This window comes from Schistocerca piceifrons, chromosome 2 (genome assembly GCF_021461385.2).
Source record: "Schistocerca piceifrons isolate TAMUIC-IGC-003096 chromosome 2, iqSchPice1.1, whole genome shotgun sequence".
Lineage (NCBI taxonomy): Eukaryota > Metazoa > Arthropoda > Insecta > Orthoptera > Acrididae > Schistocerca > Schistocerca piceifrons.
The window spans coordinates 684609276-684634674 of NC_060139.1; positions in this window are offsets into that span (position 1 = coordinate 684609276).

Consider the following 25399-nt stretch of genomic DNA (forward strand, 5'->3'; position numbering starts at 1 on the left):
AAAGGCGAACATATCGTGGCAGACCAGCTTGGCAGGGGGGAGGGGGATGTTTGCTGACTGTTCGGCCTATCAGTGGGCGACTTTACGGCATTAGAGGCCCTGTCAGCTCAGGCTCACTCCCACTCCACGTTGGCAGTTCCAGTGGAAACGGCGCACGCCAAGCTGCCCTGTTGCGCCAGGCTGCTCACACTAGCTCTGTTCACAAAGCTCATCAAGGGAGACACGCTCACTGTACAACATACGAGGATAGCTGCTGCAGTGTAAAAGACAGACAGAGGATAGCAGTATCTGAGGATCTATCTGCACAAGAGGACCACCAAAAACAATTAATTTCGTAAGAGGAATCCGAAAACTCTCACTTTAAGCTGATAGCTATTCTACTCAGTGGCTGGCGTATTTTAACAGGAGTACCGGAGCCAAATTTATTAAGTAGCCAAGCACCATCGGCTTCTATCAAGGGCAGAGCAAGCTAGCTCTCTTTGTGTTTCCACTATAACCTGATAAAAGTTACAGGTCACTACTACTCATTTCATTATGTGTTTATCCACCCTACGATACGTGTTAACGTAATCATTATTTTGAACTGGCATCATTTATTGCCTGTCGAATGGCTTCTGAATATTTACCTCTCTTCTATTTAATATTATCATATTTGTTGTAAATAATGATTTAGAGCTTTGTATTTTGTGGTTTACAGGCTCTATGCGACATTTGAAGATGTCTGTTTCAGTATTTTTTGTTACTGTGTACAGTTTCTTCATTTCCATGTTTACCACAGATATCGAGAATTCCTTTCTCTGTCTTGTAGGTAACGCTTATGGCCAGTTTACTGTGTTTGGTAAGCTGAATGAGCGTTCATTCTGGGTCACAGAAACCGGTTCCTAAATTGAAAAGTGCCTGCATTTATGACATAAGTTATTTGTCACTTTGGTACACGATTATGGTAATTCTCTATATGGGTTGTCAAGGCGTACAGCTCTAAGCTTCTGCAGCTTCGTTCTGGTGCGGTACTTGCCTGACAAAATTAGGTGAAAATTTTTTTCGTTTTGGCATAAAAGATTGCTTGGTCTAGTTGTTACACTTCCAGTTCCTCACCCCCTATCTCTTAGTGGTGTTTGAATCTGTTTTGGCGAAGCTTTTTTTCTGATTGCTGTTGTGTTGAAGCCAGAAACAAATTCCTCCCTCCTGCCAACATCTCCATTTCAGAGTAGCACATTTAATCTGTGTCCTCAATTATTTGTTGGATTTATTCCAGTCTTCCTCTAGAGTATGTACCTCCCACAGCTCCCCATGGTAGCATGAAAGTTATACCTTGATATCTGTACACATCTTATCAGCATCGTCGTTATTATTGTCAGTGTTATTCATATCATTCTTCTCGCTTTCTTTGGATAACCTCTTCACTCATTATCAGTCCATCTAATTTCAAGAACCTTCTGCAGAATCACGTCTTAAGATCTTCGATTCTGTGATGCCGCAAGTCGTCTAGTTTTACACCTGACCGATCAGACCGATACACGTACTTTGACAGATCACTCCTCAGTAGCCATTGCTGATTACTTAAATTACACACCTAAATTTAATAAAACGTCACCTGATGTGAGGCCCTACATTCTCAGAGGGTCTCACTGAACTTTCTATAACTCCTACCTACAACCACGTGATTCATTCATCATTATGGTAAAATGATTGAGTAAAGTACATTACTGGCCATTAAAATTGCTACACCAAGAAGAAATGCATATGATAAACAACTATTCATTGGACTAGTATATTATACTAGAACTGACATGTGATTACATTTTCAAGCAATTTGGGTGCATAGATCCTGAGAAATGAGTACCCACCACATCTGGTCGTATTAACGGCCTTGATACACCTGGGCATTGTGTCAAACAGACGTCGGATGGCGTGTACAGGTACAGCTGCCCATGCAGCTTCAACATGATACCACAGTTCATCAAGAGTAGCGACTGGCGTATTGTGACGAGCCAGTTGCTCGGCCACCATTGACCAGACGTTTTGAATTGGTGAGAGATCTGGAGAATCTGCTAGCCAGGGCAACAGTCGAACATTTCCTGTATCCAGAAAGGTCAGTACAGGACCTGCAACATGCGGTCGTGCACTATCCTGCTGAAATATAGGGATTCGCAGGGATCGAATGAGGGGAAGACCACAGGTCGTAACACTGTTCAAAGTGCCGTCAATGCGAACAAGAGGTGACCGAGACGTGTAACCAATGGCACCCCATACCATCACGCCGGGTGATAACGCCAGAAGGGCGATGACGAGTACACGCTTCCAATGTGCGTTCACCGCGATGTCGCCAAACACGGATGCGACCATCACGATGCTCTAAACAGAACCTGGATTGATCCGAAAAAATGACGTTTTGCCATTCGTGCACCCAGGTTCGTCGTTGAGTACACCATGGCAGGCGCTCCTGTCTGTGATGCAGCGTCAAGGATAACCGCAGCCATGGTCTCCCAGATGACAGTCCATGCTGCTTCAAACGTTGTCGAACTGTTCGTGCAGATGGTTGTTGTCTTGCTAACGTCCCCATCTGTTGACTCAGGGATCGAGACGTGGCTGCACAATCCGCTACAGCCATGCGGATAAGATGCCTGTTATCTCGACTACTAGTGGTAGGAGGCCGTTGGGATCCAGCACGGCGTTCCGTATTAGCCTCCTGAACCCACCGATTCCATATTCTGCTAACAGTCATTGGATCTCGACTAACGCGAGCGCCGGCCGGTGTAGCCGAGCGGTTCTAGGCGCTTCAGTCTGGAACAGCGCGACCGCTACGGTCACAGGTTCGAATCCTGCCTCGAGCATGGATGTATGTGATGTCCTTAAGTTAGTTAGGTTTAAGTAGTTCTAAGTTCTAGGGCACTGTTGACCTCAGATGTTAAGTCCCATAGTGCTCAGAGCCATTTGAAACAACGCGGGCAACAATGTCGCGATACGATAAACCGCAATCTCGATAGGCTATAATCCGACCTTTATCGAAGTCGGAAACGTGATGGTACGCATTTCTCCTCCTTACACGAGTCATCACAACAACGTTGCACCATGCAACGCCGGTCAACTGCTGTTTGTGTATGAGAAATCGGTTGGAAACTTTCCTCGTGTCAGCACGTTGTAGGTGTCGCCACCGGCGCCAACCTTGTGTGAATGCTCTGAAAAGCTAATCATTTGCATATCACAGCATCTTCTTCCTGTCGGTTAAATTTCGCGTCTTTAGCACGTCATCTTCGTGGTGTAGCAATTTTAATGGCCAGTAATGTATATTTATAATTTATTCTACAACTGACATATTAAATCTTTAAGAGAATAAACACTCTTTGCTAACACTTTTATAGATGATCACATAAATGACTGTAATACACTCCTGGAAATGGAAAAAAGAACACATTGACACCGGTGTGTCAGACCCACCATACTTGCTCCGGACACTGCGAGAGGGCTGTACAAGCAATGATCACACGCACGGCACAGCGGACACACCAGGAACCGCGGTGTTGGCCGTCGAATGGCGCTAGCTGCGCAGCATTTGTGCACCGCCGCCGTCAGTGTCAGCCAGTTTGCCGTGGCATACGGAGCTCCATCGCAGTCTTTAACACTGGTAGCATGCCGCGACAGCGTGGACCTGAACCGTATGTGCAGTTGACGGACTTTGAGCGAGGTCGTATAGTGGGCATGCGGGAGGCCGGGTGGACGTACCGCCGAATTGCTCAACACGTGGGGCGTGAGGTCTCCACAGTACATCGATGTTGTCGCCAGTGGTCGGCGGAAGGTGCACGTGCCCGTCGACCTGGGACCGGACCGCACCGACGCACGGATGCACGCCAAGACCGTAGAATCCTACGCAGTGCCGTAGGGGACCGCACCGCCACTTCCCAGCAAATTAGGGACACTGTTGCTCCTGGGGTATCGGCGAGGACCATTCGCAACCGTCTCCATGAAGCTGGGCTACGGTCCCGCACACCGTTAGGCCGTCTTCCGCTCACGCCCCAACATCGTGCAGCCCGCCTCCAGAGGTGTCGCGACAGGCGTGAATGGAGGGACGAATGGAGACGTGTCGTCTTCAGCGATGAGAGTCGCTTCTGCCTTGGTGCCAATGATGGTCGTATGCGTGTTTGGCGCCGTGCAGGTGAGCGCCACAATCAGGACTGCATACGACCGAGGCACACAGGGCCAACACCTGGCATCATGGTGTGGGGAGCGATCTCCTACACTGGCCGTACACCACTGGTGATCGTCGAGGGGACACTGAATAGTGCACGGTACATCCAAACCGTCATCGAACCCATCGTTCTACCATTCCTAGACCGGCAAGGGAACTTGCTGTTCCAACAGGACAATGCACGTCCGCATGTATCCCGTGCCACCCAACGTGCTCTAGAAGGTGTAAGTCAACTACCCTGGCCAGCAAGATCTCCGGATCTGTCCCCCATTGAGCATGTTTGGGACTGGATGAAGCGTCGTCTCACGCGGTCTGCACGTCCAGCACGACCGCTGGTCCAACTGAGGCGCCAGGTGGAAATGGCATGGCAAGCCGTTCCACAGGACTACATCCAGCATCTCTACGATCGTCTCCATGGGAGAATAGCAGCCTGCATTGCTGCGAAAGGTGGATATACACTGTACTAGTGCCGACATTGTGCATGCTCTGTTGCCGGTGTCTATGTGCCTGTGGTTCTGTCAGTGTGATCATGTGATGTATCTGACCCCAGGAATGTGTCAATAAAGTTTCCCCATCCTGGGACAATGAATTCACGGTGTTCTTATTTCAATTTCCAGGAGTGTAGTTGTCAAGGTTTTGAGATGGACAGAGCTGGCGATTCACTATCATTGTTATTGAATTTTGAAGTGCAATGATGGCAAGGCATGAAGATGACAGTAAATAAAGACAGGCATTTTTCTGGGATAGAGTGACCGATGGAGCGTTTGCAGCTGCTGGGTCTGAAATGTAGTTTATGAATGTATCTTCTTCCAGAATCCTTGAGACCGAATTTATTCCAGTGCCCAAACACAGTTTCTCAAACTGGAATTTCCTAAAACGCACTCCACTGTTGCTGGTGACAGTTTTTTTGTGTGTCTACAATTTCCAGCCAGTAAATCGGTTTGCTGTCAACACTGTCCAGGGGTATCAATTTGAAATATCTTTTATCCTGCCTCCAGCGGCTCCATAAAAACTTCTCTACCAATTAAATTCTTACTACCTTACAATTCGAAAAATCAGAAATCAGGACTTACGTCACAGACTGGCTATAAATGGCAGATAGTGATTCCACCGCCACTGTGATTTAGCCATTGAGCTGAAGTGAAAAGCTTTCTAGTCTCTTGGCATCACCTGGGAGGGCTACCGACGACGCAGTAACGGTGCAGTTAGTGCTGTTTTTCGTACGCTTTCTAAAGATATCTTTGCGTGGAGCCTATGCACATCCAGATTAGCGTTTCTCTGAAATCCTCCGTATCGCCAGACAAGTTTTTCGTTAACTCGAGGTGCGATTTACGATCCACAGCCTAGAATTGGAGGGTGAAAAGGAGAAAGGGGGGGGGGGGGGGGGGGGGGAAGAGGTGTAGGCTACCGCTGTATTGTCCTCAGCTCAGGCGGGCTGTGGCTTTTCGCCAGCCTGACAACTGCCCGGTTGCCTTCACGGAGACACTTCTTTCTGCTTTCCCTCAGACGCATGTTCACTGTCAAGCTTGTAAAGGGCACTGCGTCCTACGTCTCAAGGAGACAATACCCATGGCAGCCCTTGCCTCTTCGTAGCGCTCACCCGACCGTGAAGGTGTAGTGTCTGCCTCCACACAATTTCATATGGCACGCCCGAAATCCTATTAGAATATAAGAGCACACAGACTTAGTGTGACCCCTGCCACCACTTCAAATAGCTCCTGAAGACTGTAAGTACAGTTGGCGCGTTTAATTGTTATTAACATACATGGATAAGATGTGAATAGCTAGGAAGGTTAGCCATGTCTCACACTTCTTTTATCTTCCATTATTATTGTTCCCTTTTGGTTTTTGTACGTGTATATTACCCGTATCTCCCTCTACCTCTTATTTTTTTGTGAATCGTCTTGTACAATTATACTTCGTTAAACGATTTTCCTAGTTCTGCAGTTCCTACGAACAAGATTTGATTTATCGCAAGCCTCGCTTTCATTGTCCTGATAAACGTTATAACTGTCATTATGATGCCTTTGTCTTTTCGAAACCCAAATGGTCATCATCTAGCACAGGGGTCTGGAAACCACGGCCCGCGGGCCGAAACCAGCCCGCGAGGGCCGGCAAACCGGCCTGCGAGGGCCGGTAACGCGAGCCGGACATCCCCGGTATCCGGCCCGCCAAATATTTGAGCTGGTACCTATACTGCCAAAAATTGAGTTTCGAGGCCTATCGCGACCATTACACCGCGACATTGTCGGCGTTCTATCTTTACAAAGCGGAAGGTCATGATTAAACTTGTGGGTATCCAAATAATAGAAGTTGGTTTGTTTCTTGACTCCATCACGAAATATTGACATCCCCCTGCTCTTTAAAAAATCTATATTCACTGTCAACCTTTCGTTTCTTTTCTATATTTGTACAGAACTTCACAAAAGATTGTAACCTGAAAATAAAATTGTGCTATTTAATACTAGTAAAACTAGGGAGTAGTCTGCCTAAACAAACTGTAATGAATTTATTTTTAAGAAACTTTAATTACTAAATTAAATACAATTACACTGTAGTTCCACTAAAAAATACAGTGGAAAAATACTCAAGTCGTGCTATACGTATTTCGATTTTCAGATTTTCCTTATCTCTTCGAATTCAGACTTTGACTTGTTCCACACTTCGTCGTCTCACCTACTAGTACAGCGCATAAAACAATAAAAAAACTCGTGAGACACTCGCAACATAGGCACAATCGCGCAACAGAAGTATCAAATATATGCTCTGGCTCAGCTTCTTGCTACAAGACTACATAACTACACTTATTGTTGCTCCGCTTGAAATAACAATGCGTTGACATACACTACCTCTGTTACGTCTTGCAGTAACAGTGTTGCTAAGAATGATTTTGAGATTTCGTTAACTTTGCAGGACGCTTTCGTGAAGAATGTGCAGTGACACACTTGTTTGTCGATGAAATTCACCACAATAAAATACGCCAGAATTTCGCTCAGGTATGTCCACCAATCAAAATTATGTAATTAAACAAAAATCGTAGTTCGTTTCAGTGCTAGGTATTCCCACAACCTTAGATTTTTGCGATTTCATCTTTCCTTTAGCCTTACATTACGGTGATCATGGAGTGCTAGGGTGCTTTAATCCCACTAGGTAGATCTTGGTCCTTATGACTTCGTGGAGGAGTCAATGTGGCCCACGGACTAGAAAGTTTGGAGACCCCTGATCCAGCAGATCCTCAAATTCAATTTCTATTCTTCTGTACGTACGAGTAATAAACTTGAATTTCTCCTAGCGTGTAAAATGTTTAACTAACTTACTGAACTGCAGCCAGGTGACGTTTCCGACAAGTGTACGACCTGCCATTTTCAAGATACAAATACGATCAAACTGCGCTGTGCAAGGAAATTTGAGGCCGCGTTATGCGCAACAGATGTGAAAAATAAAACACACACACACACACACACGCGCGCACACACACACACACACACACACACACACACACACACACACACAAATGCAATGCTGATAGAACCGTCACCACACACCCAGACTTCACCATCGATAATGAATATTAATATACCAATGGGTCAGTTATGACACGACAATTATAATTTGGTTTCCTTCGTAATACTTCCGCAATATGTATGCTGTCTTAGGCGTGCATGACACATATTTTCACTGCTTCACCCTCCACGGTCCTGATCGTCTGACCAATGTATGACATCTCACCACAAGAAGAAATACGATAGACACGAAGATCATCCTAGACAGACCCTAATCTTAGATTGTGGTATAAAACACATTTCGTATAACATTTCCTCAAAATACGGCCAGTCGTATTGGAAACGCTACTTGTGTAGCTCAAAAAGACCATGGATGCCACCTCATTATTACCGCTACTTAGCCGATTCACGGTTTGTCGAATCACAAAGTACGTCTGATCTGTCTTTCACAATAATCATTCTGACGATAGGTGACCTTTAATGGGCTAAAATCGGACACAGGCCTGTGAAAGGAGGTACAAACTACCCTTCACACTTAACATGATACAATTATCAATCTACATCAATCTGTACATAGAAATCAGTCTCAGCTGGATCCCTATAAGCCCCATACTGTAACGTACAATCAACCATCCCTCTGACTAACACATCAGGGAAGGGAAGGCAGTTATATTTCCCACCTCCTTAGTGAAGACAATATTCGGGTGAATTCAGATGTCCAAAAAGCAGTTTCAGTTGTCATTTCCTTGAGGCCAAACAACAAAAGTATCGTCTTTACATCTGAAAACACATGCAGGTTTCAATGCCGTCTACTCCAAAGCACATTCCTCGAAACCTTCCACAAACAACCTGGAAATAATAGGCCACAACGGGGTTCACACTACAACTTCTTCTGTCAGAGTGATGAAAATTGAATATATAACGGGAAAGCCAATACATGTCAAAGTCGCTTCGTTAATCCAACATTAAACTTAACTACAATTAACCGTACTGAATGAGACAGAGGAACGCAAGTGAAGAGAGAGATACCACATCAAAATTTACTAAGATATGGAAGTCATCCAAACGCTTTAACTCTGATCAACATAAGAAATCTGCCGAGTTCTTAATGTGATACGCACACCATTCTATTAGTGGATTCACCAGCAGCAAGAAGTTTCCGTACACAATATGTCCGATCACCAACGAGCAGAAATCCCTTTCTTGTGTACCTACAGATGATCATAAAACCTTTGGAGCACAACACAATGCCGGCCGCTGTGGCCGAGCGGTTCTAGGAGCTTCAGTCAGAAACCGCGCTGCTTCTACGGTCGCAGGTTCGAATCCCGCCACGGGCATCGATGTGTCTGATGTCCTTAAATTAGTTAGGTTTGAGTAGTTCTAAGACCAGGGGACTGATGACCTCTTGTGTTAAGTCCCATAGTGCTTAGAGCCATTTGAACCACAACACACAGCCGACCGGGGTGGCCGAGCGCTTCTAGACTCTACAGTCTGGAACCGCGAGACCGCTACGGTAGCAGGTTCGCATCCTGCCTCAGGCATGGATGTGTGTGATGTCCTTAGGTTAGTTAGGTTTAAATAGTTATAATTTCTAGGGGACTGATGATTTCGGAAGTTAAGTCCCATAGAGCTCAGAGCCATTTTGAGGCAACCACAACACAACAATAATCAAGACTGTTGATAGTCTCCTGATACAGGAACTTTTCTTCAGAAAGTTTCTAGTCCTCCTCTAAATACATTTTGTTGAGTCATGTCTGATTCAGCAATACGATAAACCAGTAAACACTACATCTTCTGTCTATAATTCTGCTTGTCCAACATAGCTGTAGCATTGCCCTTGTCCATGTGTAGGATGATATTCCTAGGATCCGCTTTGTGTGAACGCAGCAGAGGCCGCTGAGTTTTCTATTACACTTGGACGAACATGCCCTAATCAACACACATCTTGCTTCTGTCGAAAATGATTTGCCATATCGTAAAGAACCATAGCGAGTTTCTTTGTCATGCTGCTGTCCATCGTCGCTGTATTAAATAGATCTTCGTAGTCATGTTGTCCTCAGTGTTTGTTGAGTAACCGGTGTTCTTGGTAGTGGAGTGTTGCTCTTGTTGTGGCATTTATTCCAACAGCATAAAGTGGGAAATTGAAACACATAGGTTTAAACACATTTAAGAGTGCCTTCATCAGAATTTAAACGGGGGTGGGGGACTTCATTCATAATTTAAAATCGAGACATTCCCCTTGAGAAAGTCCTGAACTCTATAAGATTTTCTGCAATACCTGCTCTTCTTACCATATAGGATAAACAAGACGTGCTTTTACAACCAGATATAAAGCACACCTTTTAAGGAAAAATGGTACTAGCCCCCAAAATTCGTCTTTTGCCGACCATCTTCTGATTACAGGTCACGCGCCTAAAGCTATTTACGATATCAACATTTTTCACACCGAGTAGAAAGGGCGTAGATTAGATATTCTTGAAGAATTAAAGATTTTTAGACATCTTTCTCAAAATGATAGCCTCATTCTCAATGAGCAGCTGAATTTGAGTAATATAAATTTCTTCAACAATATAAAGCCGTTACTTGACATTTAATTTCTGGTCTTTCGTGTAGTTTACAGAAATGTTTCCTTCCATCGAAGTCAACTCATAAATTTTCATTTATTAAACAGTTTATTGGCTGTATTTCATATTATATCATTTTCTAGAAACTGTGTCATTCAGCCCTTTTTGTATTTCCTATAATGACGTTTTTATGCTTCAAACTGTACTTCTAAGTTCTGATGTAGACGGAATGTTACTTTATCTGTCGCTGTTAAACAAAAGCCGGCCGTTGTGGCCGAGCAGTTCTAAGCGCTTCAGTTCGGAACCGCGCTGCTGCTACGGTCGCAGGTTCGAATCCTGTCTCGGGAATGGATGTGTGTGATGTCCTTAGGTTAGTTAGGTTTAAGTAGTTCTAAGTTCTAGGGGATTGATGACCACAGCAGTTAAGTCCCATAGTGCTCAGAGCCATTTGAACCATTTTTGTTAAACAAAATATTGCCTTCTACATTATGTACCGAATAATTTTCATTATAATTTTCGCCTGTCTACACTTCAATGTTAAGGAACCAAGTAGCACTTGCGACTACTAGATGGCACTCTCGATGTAATGTCATGCTCACCTGCCCGCACTTGTTAACGCGGGCGCAACCTGTGGCTGTACAGGTATGAGCAGCCCATAATGGCTCGCCTTCATGCATTCTTTTTAAAAATTTTGTGGTTAAAGCCCTTTCTTTCCTATTATTTATTCTATACGTGACGTGTAAGTACTGTCTCTGCCTTATATTGTTAATCAGTACTTACACTTTTCCTTATATAAAAAATTTCTTTCCCCATAAATTTTTAGTTATAAGTCACTTTAAACTTCAAATTCTGATGAAGGTACTCTTAGAAGTGTTGCAAACTGGTTAATAAGACTAAAAATGGTGACCGAGGTCTCGTTTGTTAAAATTTTACTTTATAAACGGTCACTGAAAGAAGCAGCCATGTTTAAAACTTCAGCATACAGTGGAATTCTGTTTCCTCCTTATAAAGATACTACGGACTGATACAGTGAATATTGACATTTCTGTTTATTCATTCTTGCTCAGTGTCCACTTGTGCGCCACTGCGGGCACATATGATTATTATTAAAGTGTTGTTATTTCTGCTACTCCCTATGTTCAGTAAAAATCATACATGAGCAGAATACTGTCATTTACATTGGTGTCATTTGTGTTTTTGTGACGATGCTTGTTTGTTAAAAGATACTATTGTAAAATAAGCTTGCAACCTCACCCCAGACCCCACTCTACCAGAACCTTGTGCTAGAACTGGTAGCAGATTGTTATTGTGCATAGTGTCAGCATGATGCACATATGCTAGCTTGTCGAGAAATTGTGTCCAGCTTTACCCTGTCGAGCTGCTGAGATCATTTTTAAGGAGGTTCTTTTGACGGTAGAGTAGTATTTATAAATATTTTGTAATGGGATAACGTTGTCCCAACAACACCTTTTATGGTGAGAATGTCACACGTTTCACAGTTGATGTATAGCACCCTCAGTACCAATAGCGAATTATTGTTTGTGTCATTCTCCAGGGTAGCAGAGTTGATTTAAATATTGTCCCCAGGGAAGAAGTTACTCAAATGGAGGAGGTAAAGGTAGAGGAACTGGATGGAAGAATGTGGAAGACACAGATCACTTGGAAAATTCACCACTTAACTGGAAAATTAAGTAATCGGGAATTTTATGTACAGTGATAACCAGAGACAGTAAAATGTTTACACTATATGATGTCGGAAGTCCAGCAGAAACAAGTGTGTCGGTTAAGGGGTCTGAAAGTATTACAGTTATCTCATCCCAATGATGCAGGTAGTTTTTGTGGAAATGAAATGATCGTTTGCCATTTATTGGTCGCGATATCCTCTTCGGGGTTCGGCCGCCGCATTGTAAGTCTTTTTAGTTGATGCCACTTCGGAGAGTTGCGTGTCAGTGGTGGTGAAAATGGTGATTAAGGACAAACAACACCCAGTCCCCAGCCGGGAATCGAACCCGGGCCCTCTTGCGTGGTAGGCGGTAACGCTACCACTGCGCTAAGGAGGCGGATATTTTTGTGGAAAGAATAGCTAATGCCGCAATTGTAGGGGAAGCGGTGGCGCCCCCCCCCCCCCACTAACAGTTTTGAAGGATAGTAATTATGTCTGGAGGTAAGTCTAGAGCGAGACACGAAACGAGAGCGTTTCATACCGTTAGCAAGTCAGGCGGAAAGCAGGACATCAGTGCTACTTTCGGAATGGGTAGCTAGCTAGCATCAGCGGGAGCTTAGTAAAGTAATACGACAGAGAGGTAGCAAGTCACCTTGTTACGTGAAGTAAGAAATCGCGTCGTTAACGCAAGAAGGCGTACTGAATATTGTAACGGACCAGTCTGTTGGTATAACAAATGTGTTAGCAAACAGGGCGTGATATGAATCCCTGACACAATCGTATTAGGAAAGCGTATGCGGTCATTACAAGTGATGTTGGGTCAACACCAGCCGATATTTCACACTATAAATACACCACCATTTGAGTTCAGAAGGGTGTTGGTCAGAACGATCGATGGTATACAGGACCCGTGCACTCGATTCCCTGACACGGTATTAACGCTGGGTTTAAGACTCTTGCAGATTTCCTGCTAGTACTCAACAATACCAACAGCCGCACAGAGAGATGTCTTTCTCTCCGTAAACACAAGCCACGAGTTCAGAGCTGCTGACAGCTTCCAACGCAAATGGGAAAGCCTGCAGGTCCTCCGTGTCGAGTTGAGCCAGGGCACCAGCGTTTCTGACACTTCAGCGGAGTCACGGAGCCTACCTGCACTGCAGGCCAGGGTCGGCGAATTTCTCAGCCACACGACAACCGTCATCGTGGTTCAGAGAGCGGAGAGGAGCCACAGTTACGGAAGGACCTTCTATTCTGGTGCGTGTAAGCCACATACACACGTGACACCTTCTTCGATTGCGGAGGGAGAAGATGCAGCATCCACTTCCTGAGATGCTGCCGGGCGCTCGCGGTGCACCCGGACTGGCAACCGTAGGATTTCGAAAGAAGAGATGTGTTTTCAGAAATAAATGGTTAAAAGCCGCTCTTCTTCTACTGCGCCCGGCTGCGTACCCAGGTTACAACCACTTCCTCTTCCCTGAGGAACCGGGAACTGGGAGAGTGCCTGTTTTGTGTGTGTGTGTGTGTGTGTGTGTGTGTGTGTGTGTGTGTGTGTGTGTATGTGTGTGGTTTGAGGTTTTCGGGTGCTAAACAGCGTGGTCATCAGTGCCCGAAGGCATAGAAACAGGAACACATGCGGTGAAGGGACGAAGACGGACAGCGAACAAGGAGAACGGCTAAAAGACACAGACCTGACGCAGTTCCAAATCCTCACATACAGAGGCAAAACAAGGAAAACAAGGAAAAGAGAACAGAAATCTAAGTGAAACAAGTAGGTAATCGTGACTGGCGGACCTCTTACCTAAAACCTGGGTGAGCCAGTCACCCAGCAGCACATTAAAATCTTCTCCCTAAAATCCGAGGCCACAAATTGGACAGGACACAAAACCGTAAGACCTTAACCACAGTGGTTGCGTCGTCTTGCAAAATAGAGGGCAAATCCGGTGGCAAGGAAACCACCGCCCTCTGGTCAGAGAATAAAGGACAGTCAAGTAAAATGTGGCGGACAGTTATCTGGACGCCACAAGCACTGCAGATTGGGGGTCCTCCCGCCGGAGTAAAAAACCATGCGTTAAGGGACTGTGCCCGATGCGGAGGCGAGTGAGGAGAACCTCATCCCGCCTGCATGACTGGTAGGACGTACGCCATGGCCGTGTGGTGGCCTTGACCAGACGCAGCTTATTTTCACCGACTGCCAGCCATTCCTCTTCCCATTGACGCGTAACACGAAAACGCAAAAGAGAGGTAACAGCATGGAGCGGGACGGCACATTCAACAATGTGAGGGAGGGAACATGCATCTTTGGCAGCCACACCACCAGTTCGTTTCCCCTAATACCCGCGTGCCCCGGCACCCAGCAGAAAGAAACCTCCTTCCCCTGCCGTTGCAGGTGGAGTAGGGCATCATGGATGTTCTGGACGACCGTATCCGCTGGGCAAAGTATCTGCCACGCTTCCCAAGGTCGTCACCTGCGAAAGTGGTGTCAGAAGTGTTCCGTCTGACGCCTACCACACCGGCGTTGGGATCCTGTACGCGTGTATCGCACCAGAGCTACGCAGTAGTAGTAGCAGTTGTGGAGTGAGTTGCTGAACAACTTCCTTGCTTTGGTTGTGATCATGTCCGGATAAGGAGGCAGTGACTTGAAAGTAATTTTTGTGAAACATAATGAAGCGGATAATGTGTTTGAGTTTAAAGGGAATTGTAGGGAAGTTGGCTTACTACCACTAGTGTGTAAAATGTGTAATTTGTCTGTTATAGTGTGCTTGGTGATAGCTTCTGTCCTGTGTTCCACGCGCGAGAATTATGGTAATGCGAAAGAGGACTGTAATAATTGTCGTTGGTTGGCAACGAGATCGAGTAATAAGTAATTTTTTATATGTTTTGTATAGTTGAGTGTAGAAAGTAGAGCTTATTTTGAGAAAAAAATTGCACAAATATGGCGCAAAGGCGAGCAGCTTCTACCGCAGATACAATTTCTACTCTAATGGAGTCGGTTAAGTTATTGCAGGAGCAGAATTGCGTAATTTAATGGTGGATTCGATAAAGTCGGGGTCTGATATGTCTAAAGCAGTACTACCAGTTCCATTACCATCCGTAGATGCTACAGCCGCTGGCCTTATTCCCACCTTTTCTGGCAAAACATCGGAGGATATCGCTATTTTTATACAGGTAAGTGTATCCGCAGCTAGCTTGTGCAACTGGTCTTAGCAGACATCATTGGAGATGGCCCAATTGCACCTGTTGTGTGAGGCTACGACGTACGTTATGTACCACGAGGTTTTGGGTAAGGTTATTACTTTTACAGAATTGGTAGATGAGTTAAGGCATCGGTACAGAAAACAGAATGCTGCACGGTTCTTTCGTGAAAAATTGAAAACATTTGATGTAGATGTCAAATGAGACAGTGGAAGCGTTTTTGGATAGAATACGCAAGTTGGACGGGCAAACTTACGAGTAGACTGACAAACCAGATGCGGACACGGTATTATTGAAAGAAACGGAGGACATGGCACTAGATGTGTTCCGAAGGGGGATTTCTCCAGAATTTTCACGCAAGATAAGGATGGGGAATCCACAGGATGCAGCTGCGACATTGAGAATAGCTATGCATCTGCAAGAGGTAGGTAGTGCTACTAGGCCTCGAAATGAGTAGAGACTGTTTAAGTCAAATAATTTATGCCACCGCTGTGGGCGGAAGTGTCATGTAAAAACTCAGTGTCGTCAACCGCAGTGTTTCAATTGTCGACGGTTTGGGCATAAAGAACGTGAGTGCGGGTCGAGGAAGCGGAATGGCTATAAAGAGGAGAAGAAACCGTTAAACGGGAGTGGCAGTCTTCCGACCGTCGGGAGGCATTCCCAGTAAAGAGAAGTGCATGTGAATCGTATGCAGAGACGGATTGTTCGTTAATGGCTTGGGTAAACGGCAAACAGTGTGAGTTTTTGGTGGACACAGGAGCACATATATAGGTTGTGAGTCTGGATCTCGTGGATAAGAGCAAACTATAGGAATCAAGGTACACATTGCGCGCAGTGGACGGCAATGCAGTAGATGCAATTGGGTCAGCACGGATCGGGTATAAGATAGGAAACGTAAGGTTTCATGACCAAATGGAGGTGTTGCCGACTGTGGGAAAAGGTGTTGCCGCGATACTGTGTTAGATTCTCTGGTTAGGTATCATAATAGAATCGATCTTTGGCAACGAACGGTTGAATTCGATGGTAAGCTATTTCCTTTGAGGACCACAGTTGCAAATGTTTCTGTATCACAAGATGCACCTATTGCAAAGGAGGCTTCAGATAAACAGTGTATAAGTGCATTGGAGATTGATTTGCATGACGGAGTACCAGCAGGTACAGGAAAACTAATCTGGGAACCAGTTGATACTGACTTTCCCCGAGATGTAGTGTGATAGTGTCCTTAATAAGTACGAAAAAATTATGCTACCACGGAGGAGGAGATGTTAGCTTTAATCTATGGTGTTTCTCATTTCAGATGTTACCTATAGGGGCGAAAATTCACTGTTGTTGCAGGCGGCGATAAAATAGCTATTTGCACAAAGAAATCCTGCAAGTCTTACGAGATGGGCCTTGAAGTTAAGTGAATTTTAGTGTGACGTAAAACACTAACCGGGGGTTAAACACGCAAATGCTGATGTGCTTAGTAGGAAGATAGGAGCAATACAGGTTTCGGGGTTTTATGTATCCTAAAGAGAGAACAAGCGAGGGCTAAAGAGTGTAAGAGTATTGTAAACAGCCACAGTTTGTCGTGCAAGATGGCATATTGTGTAGATCAACTAAGTGTAGGACACATGTGGTAGTTCCAGCAGTTTTACCGACAGAGTTACTACACCAAGCGCACGATCATATTGCCAGGTCACAATGGTAAGAGAACCATGGACAGAAAGATAGCAGAGAGGTTCTGGTGGTGAACAAGATGGGCTGATGTGGAACAGTATGTAAAGAACTGTATTCCGTGTGCACAACTTGCTGTTTTGAGTCACCAGAAGGTGCAATTGCAAAGGTTACCGTAGTCTCATTATCCATTTCAAATAGTTGGAGCTGTTATCCTAGGACCGTTTCACCAGAGTCTGTCAGGTAACAAATATGTATTGACAATGAGCGTCCATTTCTCGAAGTATTTGGTTATGGTAGCAATACAAGCTCACAAGGCAAGTACTGTAGAAAACGCTTTAGTGAATCATTGGAGTCAGTTCAGGGTACCGCAAACAGTTATCGCAGACCAGGGGACTAATTTCATGTCCGACTTCAATAAGCTATTGTGTTGCTAACTGAAAGTTAGGTAATTGCGTACGAGTCCATTTCACCCGCAGGCAAATGGTCTTTTAGTAAGACTGTATAGGACTATAGCGAAAATGCTGAGTCACTTCATGGGGTTAAAAAATTGGGACTGGTATATATACCTAGATTCCTTCGTTTGTGCTTACAACGCTAAGACTCGTACAGGGACGATATTATAGCCTTATGAGATCGTGTATGGATATAAAATGCCATCTCCCTTCGATGTAATTAAACCAAAATTAGGGAAAGATGGAGAAAATGTAAAGGTATTTGCTAGAATGCTAAGGAATGTTTGGCAGAAAGTCAAGAAGCCGAACATAAAAGCATTGGAACGCCAAGAACGAGTAGGGTTGAGTAGGAGGAAGTTGCCACAGTACTGAATAGGTCAGTTGAGTTCAAATGGTTCAAATGGCTCTGAGCACTATGCGACTTAACTTCTGAGGTCATCAGTCGCCTAGAACTTAGAACTAATTAAACCTAACTAACCTAAGGACATCACACACATCCATGCCCGAGGCAGGATTCGAACCTGCGACCGTAGCAGTCCGCGGTTCCGGACTGAGCGCCTAGAACCGCTAGACCACCGGGGCCGGCTCAGTTGAGTTGCGAATCCGTACAATCTGAAGAGTAAGACCAAAATGTTTTTAACGAAGTTTCAGGGTCCTTACCAAGTGATTCAAGTAACTTCGCTTTCAAATGTGAAGTGCATGTGGGTATAATTAAACCTTTTTAGGGAGCAGTAGATTCTTTTCCTCAAGTACCGGCAGAAGTACTGCTTATGCCGAATAAAAACCGGAAGGGTAATCACGGATCTGAGGATATACCTTATGGATTAAGATCAAGGAATAAGTAGTGTAGATATGAAATTCAGGTGTAACTGAAGAATTTCTTCTTTGTTTATGTTTGTGTATGGTTTTGCATTGTATTTGTATTTTTGTTCTTTTTTGTGATTGTTTCTCGCCGGAATGGGAAGGGTGTGTATGTAGACTATTTTCTTTAAGTGATGGCGAAATGACGCCTAAATGGGTATATTTTGTGGGACGATACCGATCAGCATAGGGGTCCAGGCATTTGTCGATCAACCAGTGGACAACGGAATTTTGTTTGTGCAACAGCCGGATGTGGTGCTCACGAATCACCGATGGTCGCTGAGACTGACCTTCGACATGTGGGAGGTAAGGAATGAAGTGAGAAATTTACAGGTTATGTTTTTGAATATATTGGGCGAAGCAGAACGAAGCAGGACGAGTATCTGCAATTTCAGTTTTCGTATGATAAATTGAGGGAGCAGCTTCATGAAATAGATAGTATGATTCCGAATTTGTTGGTACTTGGTACGAGAGGATGGTGAAATGCATGAGGTAAAGTCTTGAAAACTGTGCTTGGCGCAGTAGATAGCGATGATACTTTGAATTTGCATAGCACTATAAATCAGGTGCAGGACATGGAAAGACAAAAAGCTACAGTAGTGGACTGGCACATAACACAAATTGCTGGTATGGAACAGGGGTGCTAAATATCACTAAGGTTATGTGCAGAGTAATAGTTGACTTGCAGCAGTATGCTAATGATACCACGATTACCGTGAATAAAGATCATGCAAAATTATCTGAAGATACTGTACAGTAGGATTCATACAGCTACAGAGGCATTTTTGCTGGACTTACGCCAAACAGAAAAAGAATTCCCAGTAGGCCTTCAGCATGTTGTTCCAGTAACAAAGAATAACAGCATTTCATTATCATGTTTCCATTGTAAAAGATTATTATTACAAAGCACAGGTGTTTATCAGTGTATAATTCCAGTAATTAGTTTTAAGTCAGGATTTAATTGTTATACTGTTCATGCATATCCTATTATATGGAGTCTTTTTGATAAATGGGTAAAATTTTCTAAAAAGAAGTGTTACTAGTATCGGAACAGCATGAGAAACGCATGGTTAAGGCAGTAAATTTGTCCTACACAAGTGGGGAACATGAATACACCAGATTATAAGAAGGTTATTATGAACCCACAAACGTATTTCAACGAGTTGCGAATCATTGGATTTATTCTGTGTGTAAAACGCAAACGGTAATGGTGAACTGTTATGAGAACATAGTTTTTTTTTCAGAAAAGATGAAAATAAAATTACAGCTTAGTGGGTTGTTGGTTAAATGACCGTATTGTGGCATATTAGGGGAAGACTTTCATCTGCGAGCAACCATCACAGGAATATAGTAATCAATAGTGATCAATTAATGTTGTATTGGCTGGAGAATTCAGCCAGCATTTAACTAGTCAGAATATTTCTTTCCTAAATTATACTATAGATACTACAGAACTGCATGGTTCTGATAAATTGATTCACTAGGGAAATGGACAAGTTACCCATGAACAGATGTAAACGGAAGCAAAGTACAATTGGCATTAGTGTAACAGCCACTAGTATAACCGCAATACTAGCAACCACGTGTACAGTTTATCGTTTCCTGAGGCGTAGAATGACGCAAGCAGAGATTCCTCTGGAATGGTTTACATGAGACGGGATGGACTGTAAGTGACGTATAAGGGTAAAATTAGTATAGATTTTGTAAATAGCACCATAATTTATAACAGTGAGAATTCTTGGGTGATTCTTAAAATTCGGGTAGAACTTTTCCAAACGGGGTGGGGCGGGTGCGGGGGAGGGGGAGTTACGAACCAACCCTGAACTCTGTATCAGACAGCTGGCCAAAGAATTTCATAATTGCAAGATCTCGTTCACTTTGTGTTCCTTGCGGGACTGTCAACAAGCGCGACACGAAACGGCAGCGTTTCACCACGTCAGCAGGTCAGGCGGAAAGCAGGACATCGGCGCTTTGCGCGAACTGGGTAGCTAGAATCAACAGGAGCTTATTAAAGCAATACGACTGAAAAGTTCACGTCACCTTGTTACGTGAAGTAAGAAGTCGGTCGCTAACGCAAGAAGGCGTACTGAACATTGTTACGGACCAGTCTGTTGGTATAACCGATGTGTCCAGCAAATAGGGAGCGATAGGAATCGCTGATACATTCGTATTAGGAAAGGCTATGCGGTCATCACAAGTGACGTTGGGTCAACACCAGCCGATATTTCACACTATAAATACTACAGCATTTGAGTTCAGGAGGGAGTTGTTGAGAACGGTCGATAGTGTACAGGACGCACGTTTTCGATTCCCTGACAAGGTATTAACGCTGGGTATGAGACAGTTGTACATTTTCTGCTCGTACTCAACACCACCATCAGCCGCCGGAGAGATGTCTTCCTCTCCGTAAGCACCAGTCACGAGTTCGGCGCTTCTGGCAGCTACCAACGCGGATGGTAAGGCCTGGGGGTTCTCCATGTCGACTTGAGCTAAGACACCAATTTTCCTGACACTTCAGCAGAGAAACGGCGCCTACCAGCACGGCAGGCCAGGGTCGGCGCATTTCTCGACCACACGACCACCGTCATCGCGGTTCAGAGAGCAGAGATGAGTGACAGTAACGGGTGGGGATCGAGGACCTCCTAGACCGACATCTGTAAGCCACATACGCACGCGCCACCCTATTCGAGTGCGGAGGGTGGAGACGCAGCATCCACTTCCGTAATAGCTCCCAGGTGCTCTCGGGATACCCGGACCAGCGGCCGCAGAGGACCAGCGCAGCATCGCTAAACGAGAAATTTATTTGCACAAATAAGTGGTTAAAAGCCACCCTTCTTTCATTGCACCCACTGGCGTACACAGGTTACAACCACCTCCTCTTCTCTGAGGAACCGCCAGGCAGCGAACTGGGAGAGTGTCTGCTGACACGCCATGCAAATGACACGCCTCCCAGAAGTCGCCACCTGCAATATGGGAGCGTTCGGCGGCATCAGTGAGCAAGATCTAACGGCACTTAATCAAATGTCGTAGTGATTTGATCGATACGGTGAGATGCCATCTGATATGCAAGAATTGGTTAGTGGAAGAAAAAGAGACGACTAGGTTTATATGCATGACAGTTTTTCTGTAAGTTTGTTACGAAATTCGTACCGTTGGCCAGGGCACTGAATGAATTGATAAAAATAATTTTGAGAGAAGAGCCTCAAGAAACAGTGTTTGAGAAAATGAAGGAGGCTCTAGCTGCAAGTACTCGGTCGGCCATAATGGACTTTGAAGAAGAGTTTGTTGTTGAAACTTTCGCTTCTATGGCGGAAGTACACGCTATGCTTTTTCAGGACTACCCGGAGCGGACCTCATTAAATATACTCCGGTTATGAGCTTGAGGGTTTGGCAATCTTTTTCCCCTTGGGAGAAATTCAGGTTCTAGTTAGAACACAAACCCTTTCGGTTTGTGATTGCTAGCCAGGATCATATTTGAGAGCGTGCTCACCCTAGCGGAAGAGGCAGAACTGCTATGTAGGCTACCCGAATTTTGGTCACTCGGTTCGAAGTAATCCATATCAGAAGTACGAATGAAGTTAGTCTGATTGGATAAGCCACATGTTTCAAGAGTATTTGGAAGAGACTTTTGTAGTTGGAATGTTTAAAGGGATTGCCAGTCGCCAAGAAGTCCATAAAGCATAGGATGGAAAAGGAAGAGGGCGTCAGGATCCATAACAGCGATCTGCCCAGGGTTGTGGTTCACATGGAAGTGGTTCAAGAGTTATTTGCTTATTATCACAATCAATAGTGAATGGACATACGCCAATATCCACGTAGAATTTAAATGAAAAGGAATGGACAATGGACTTGAGGATGCTGGTGTGAGCATGTAATATACAGGGTGTTTCAAAAATGACCGGTATATTTGAAACGGCAATAAAAACTAAACGAGCAGCGATAGAAATACACCATTTGTTGCAATATGCTTGGGACAACAGTACATTTTCAGGCGGACAAACTTTCGAAATTACAGTAGTTACAATTTTCAACAACAGATGGCGCTGCAAGTGATGTGAAAGATATAGAAGACAACGCAGTCTGTGGGTGCGCCATTCTGTACGTCGTCTTTCTGCTGTAAGCGTGTGCTGTTCACAACGTGCAAGTGTGCTGTAGACAACATGGTTTATTCCTTAGAACAGAGGGTTTTTCTGGTGTTGGAATTCCACCGCCTAGAACACAGTGTTGTTGCAACAAGATGAAGTTTTCAACGGAGGTTTAATGTAACCAAAGGACCGAAAAGCGATACAATAAAGGATCTGTTTGAAAAATTGCAACGGACTGGGAACGTGACGGATGAACGTGCTGGAAAGGTAGGGCGACCGCGTACGGCAACCACAGAGGGCAACGCGCCGCTAGTGCAGCAGGTGATCCAACAGCGGCCTCGGGTTTCCGTTCGCCGTGTTGCAGCTGCGGTCCAAATGACGCCAACGTCCACGTATCGTCTCATGCGCCAGAGTTTACACCTCTATCCATACAATTAGTTGAAGAGAGTATTTGGTACCTCTGGTTATTAAAATTGTTGTCAAATCATCAGGATGCAGTACCAGCACGCCTCCCTGGGGGACATCTGAAGCTACTTTCCACTTTTGTCGATGACAAAGAAATCATCATTTTAGTCACAAATTTCATTTTCTATACTACATGCATTTTTGTTGATAAGTACTGGTGTAGTATTGAGTCAGAATCCTTTCCAAAGACGAGAAATATTGCATCTCCTTGATTGCCTTGACCGATGACTTTCAGGATATGCGAGGAAAGTGTGAGTTCAGTTTCCCACGACAGACGTTTTCCAACTTCCTGCAGGGTGTTGTCATGGATAACTTTCTTTCTGAGGTGCCTCAGGACTTGTTGCGATACTTTACAGGACATGCATGTCAGTGGTACTGAACGGTATTTTTCTGGATCACTTCTGCCACCTTTCTCGTAGACAGTTATGCTCTGTGGTCTCTTCCGTGTAATGGACACATTGTTTCGATGGAGCTGCGGTATATTAAGGTTAAAAAGGGGATGAAATCAGTAGCAAATTCTGTAAAGAATCTGATAGGGATGTCACCAAGCCCCGTATATTTGTTCGGTTTTAACGATTTCAGCTATTTCTCACCGTCACTGACATTAAACGCCTCTCTATAACATTCTTCTTTGCTGTGGGGAGAGGATTAACATTTACCAGCATTCCTACACTTTCCTTTGAAACAATGGATTTCAAGACAGTTGCTTTTCCTCCGTTACCCTCCAGTTACAGTCATGTGTCATCCTTCATTGTCTGAACGCTACCATTGACGCCTCTAACAACTTTTACTTATGAGCAGAATCTCTTTGGGTTTTTAAGAGGTCTTTCTTTAAGATTCTGGTACAGTAGTTGTTGAAAGCTTCACACATTGCACCTCTAACGGCCAAACACATTTCATTTAAGGTTTCTCTTACTACAATTCAATGCAGTCTTCTAAACCAGTTATGCCGTCATGATCATTTATTTACAAGTTTTTTTTAGCAAAGTATGTACTGTGAAGGGCTGTTGTATGACGATATTTTTCTTCGAAATGTTAATTTGTGAAGGCTTGGTTAACTAGTCTTCTAAACTTGAACCACACTTCTTTAACATGTTCCCGCCCGGATATACATGTATAAAGTCCCTCATTGAGATGTAACTCTGTTGCTTCATTACCTACTTAATTCGTTTTCTTTAAGTTCGCCTTGTTACTTAGCGAAGCCTTTTTTGGTATCCCCCATGCTCGAGAGGGAGTGACACTAGTTTTAAAGTTGACGTTCTCATAGAGGTCAAATACACTCCTGGAAATGGAAAAAAAGAACACATTGACACCGGTGTGTCAGACCCACCATACTTGCTCCGGACACTGCGAGAGGGCTGTACAAGTAATGATCACACGCACGGCACAGCGGACACACCAGGAACCGCGGTGTTGGCCGTCGAATGGCGCTACCTGCGCAGCATTTGTGCACCGCCGCCGTCAGTGTCAGCCAGTTTGCCGTGGCATACGGAGCTCCATCGCAGTCTTTAACACTGGTAGCATGCCGCGACAGCGTGGACGTGAACCGTATGTGCAGTTGACGGACTTTGAGCGAAGGCGTATAGTGGGCATGCGGGAGGCCGGGTGGACGTACCGCCGAATTGCTCAACACGTGGGGCGTGAGGTCTCCACAGTACATCGATGTTGTCGCCAGTGGTCGGCGGAAGGTGCACGTGCCCGTCGACCTGGGACCGGACCGCAGCGACGCACGGATGCACGCCAAGACCGTAGGATCCTACGCAGTGCCGTAGGGGACCGCACCGCCACTTCCCAGCAAATTAGGGACACTGTTGCTCCTGGGGTATCGGCGAGGACCGTTCGCAACCGTCTCCATGAAGCTGGGCTACGGTCCCGCACACCGTTAGGCCGTCTTCCGCTCACGCCCCAACACCGTGCAGCCCGGCTGCAGTGGTGTCGCGACAGGCGTGAATGGAGGGACGAATGGAGACGTGTCGTCTTCAGCGATGAGAGTCGCTTCTGCCTTGGTGCCAATGATGGTCGTATGCGTGTTTGGCGCCGTGCAGGTGAGCGCCACAATCAGGACTGCATACGACCGAGGCACACAGGGCCAACACCCGGCATCATGGTGTGGGGAGCGATCTCCTACACTGGCTGTACACCACTGGTGATCGTCGAGGGGACACTGAATAGTGCACGGTACATTCAAACCGTCATCGAACCCATCGTTCTACCATTCCTAGACCGGCAAGGGAACTTGCTGTTCCAACAGGACAATGCACGTCCGCATGTATCCCGTGCCACCCAACGTGCTCTAGAAGGTGTAAGTCAACTACCCTGGCCAGCAAGATCTCCGGATCTGTCCCCCATTGAGCATGTTTGGGACTGGATGAAGCGTCGTCTCACGCGGTCTGCACGTCCAGCACGAACGCTGGTCCCACTGAGGCGCCAGGTGGAAATGGCATGGCAAGCCGTTCCACAGGACTACATCCAGCATCTCTACGATCGTCTCCATGGGAGAATAGCAGCCTGCATTGCTACGAAAGGTGGATATACACTGTACTATTGCCGACATTGTGCATGCTCTGTTGCCTGTGACTATGTGCCTGTGGTTCTGTCAGTGTGATCATGTGATGTATCTGACCCCAGGAATGTGTCAATAAAGTTTCCCCTTCCTGAGACAATGAATTCACGGTGTTCTTATTTCAATTTCCAGGAGTGTATGTAACTGAATCGCATCAAATATATTTCTGTCATATGCGTGTGTGAACTTCCGAAACATCTGCAAAC